This window comes from Echinops telfairi, unplaced genomic scaffold (assembly GCF_000313985.2).
Source record: "Echinops telfairi isolate 266 unplaced genomic scaffold, ASM31398v2 ScPeMD7_31;HRSCAF=116, whole genome shotgun sequence".
Classification (NCBI taxonomy): domain Eukaryota; kingdom Metazoa; phylum Chordata; class Mammalia; order Afrosoricida; family Tenrecidae; genus Echinops; species Echinops telfairi.
In genome coordinates, this window is record NW_022103928.1 from 28,314,428 (window position 1) to 28,317,283 (window position 2,856).

General features: G+C 48.1%; 1 pseudogene; it reads left to right on the forward strand.

The window, feature by feature from the left end:
* Positions 1 to 1,597: 1,597 nt before the first annotated feature.
* The window catches only part of LOC101638676, a 7,890-nt pseudogene continuing 6,631 nt past the window's right edge, over positions 1,598 to 2,856 (forward strand).

Below are 2,856 nucleotides of genomic sequence, written 5' to 3' on the forward strand. Positions count from 1 at the left end.
GGTGTCGGACATATGGGCTAATGTTGGACTTAACGGTTGGGATGTTTTCTTGATGTGCACTTACCCTTTATATAAAACTCTCTCTTATACATATGAGTTTCTGTGGATTTGTTTCTCTAATGTACCCAGACTCACACAGACGCTATGCTTGGTAAAGTAGACGAGCAGTGAAAGAGAGGAAGGGCCTCAATGAGATAGATGGACACAGTGACCGAAACTATGGGCTCCAGCAGAGGCACCACTGTAAGGAGAGTGCAGGACGGACAGTGTTTTGTTCTGCTGTGCGTTGGGTCACTACGGCTCCGAACGGACTTGATGACACTTAACAGTAACAACGACAACATATGCCTGTGGAAACGGGACAGGGACGAAGGAAGGCAGCTTAAAAATGATGTGTTTCGATGACCGTGCTGGTGAAGAATATTAGAAGTGTCATGGACTGCCAGAGGAACGAGATAGGTTTTGGTGATTTGATTCAAAAGCCACCAAACTCATCACCAACGAGTTGATTCCAAGTCATGGTGACTGTGTTGAGGGTTTCTGAAGCATTCTGGCAGTCTTTATGGGAGCAGAGAGCCTCCTCTTTCACCTCAGAATGGCTGGTGGGCTTGAACTGTTGACCTTACCCGGCAGTGCCACCAAGGCTCCTTAGGGTACTTGATTAGGACTGGTTGAAGGAATGATGTAATCATCCAAGGAAGGTGGAAACAGCCAGCAATGGTTTTGAAATGAGAGATCCAAAGGATCTTAGGGTGCACACTGATGATGTCTTGGATCCAAGAGTTGATCAGTTTTTTAGGAAGTTCCCAGAGCAACGTCAAAACTCTCCCTCACCATGGCTTGTCTAGGATTTTTCTTCCAGAGGTTTGTAAGAACTTGTCAGTCAAGCTTCTGGTCAAATGACAAGGTGTATAGGGTATAACCCAGGCAGGTTCTGAGCAAGGAGTTCCCATCCCTGAAAGAGTGGTACCACCCTCCCATATGCACTGATGTCTTCCACCAGCCAGGAAGCCCTTCTTGGCTCAGGAGACGTGTTGTACATGATTGAGACTGAGTAAAACATTGGTCCTTTTTAAGAGCAACATAAAGAAACCACCAAGGTTCATCTCCTGAAGTAAGAAATAGAGCATTCCCAGAACCCTGTGCCACGGGATTCTCCCAGATGGCTGCTCCGATTTATACCCTCCCCTGGGCATGTAAGGAATTCCTGGGTAGCACAGCGGGTTCAGTGCTCAGCCACTAACTGAAAGGCCAACAATTCAATTTCACCCGGAGGCATCTTGGAAGACAGTCCTGACAATGTACTTTTGAAAAATCAGCCATTGAAAACCCTACGCCGTAGAACCTATGGGGCACAGTTTGACTGATGCGCACAGGGTCAACAGGCATTAGAATCAACTCCATAGCAACTGGTTTGGTTTGGTTTCTGGTTTGAGGAGCTGTTGTTTTGCACACAAGAAACAAATTTGAGGTAATTTTACTTGTTCAGTGTCTTGGAAGGTAGCAGGTGGGTCAGCCTTGGGTCTGTGGGCTCAGTGAGGGGGAAACTAAGTCCACAGGGGAGGGATGTGGGTAGAGGGATGGGCCAGTGGTGGTGATGGGAATCGGATATGGCCTGCGAGGGCGAGGCCTGAATGATGTGCAGCTTTTCGTAAGAGCAACTTCTCATAGCTGTGGTGGCAAAAGGGGTGCGTGATGCTGGTGGGCACGGATCTCAGGCAGCTTCTCGTAGGAGCCCTGCAAGGGCTGGAGGTTGGGGGAAGCTGTAATCTGTCAGCAGATGGGATGTCCCAATGGAGGAGGGGGGTTGCACTTGGGACATTTTTCAACCAAATAAACACATACTCCTCTCGCCCATCTAGGGAGGGCAATTTATCCTGGTTTAAGAGTGAATTCTCCCAGGAAGCTCCACTGCCAGAGACCCTGGAGCTTGGAATTTACTGCTTGTCTTGTGAACTGTCAGGACTGGGCCTTGGGATTTATAGCTGGAGGTTTCACAGGCTGCGTGCTGTGGGTTGGCAAGAGTCCTGGAGGGCAGGTGGGGTGAGAGCAGCTGTATTTTACCGTGAGGCTGGACCCCAAGAGGGTGTAAATCACTGTGGGCTCCTGGGGGCTGCTGCCTTCCCTCTGATGGGGAGGAAGGTTGGAGGATGCCGAGGGACATCCGAAGACACTCCCTCAGACCACGGGGTCCAGTTCTGTCAGGTTCTCAGTGGGCAGACTAACCAGTGAGAGGGAGAGGATGGTGTAGGGCAGGGAAGCCCTGTGTGGCTCTTTTGGTACCTTCATGTGGCTCTAAAGGAAAACGGAAATATTTCAAAGGGTACTATTCAGATCATGGTGATTTCATTTGCTTGTAAAATGTACTTATGTTCCCACCTGGAAACACGAAGTGTCAATACTGTGGAACTGCCCTCTGGCCTCTTAGGCGACTTGTTTGTGTAGAGAACTGACTACTCTGATACCTATTGTTTACAACATGTTTTGCTGAGTTTGCATTTCTCCTATGTGCTGCCTGTTCTTCTTACTAACATTAAATACTGTGCTCATAGGCTAACCGGCCATAGTTTTGTGTTTTAAATAAAGGTTACTAGAACTCAAAAAAATTTTTTACTATGGCTCTCGAATAATTTTTAAATTGTTGTGAGGGCCAGGATCGGCTCCTCTGTCTCAGGTGTTTGTGGACCCCTGCTGTGCCTCCTAAAGTGGGTGATCCCATCCCCCTGGGGCTCTGGAATAATCCAAGGGGCGGGGTAGTGGTGCTATAAAAGCAGATGTCTGTGCTTTATCTAGTTTGTCACCTATAATACAAAGGTTTTCAATTGCCAGCGAAGCACTGAGGTTTTGGGTTTTTTT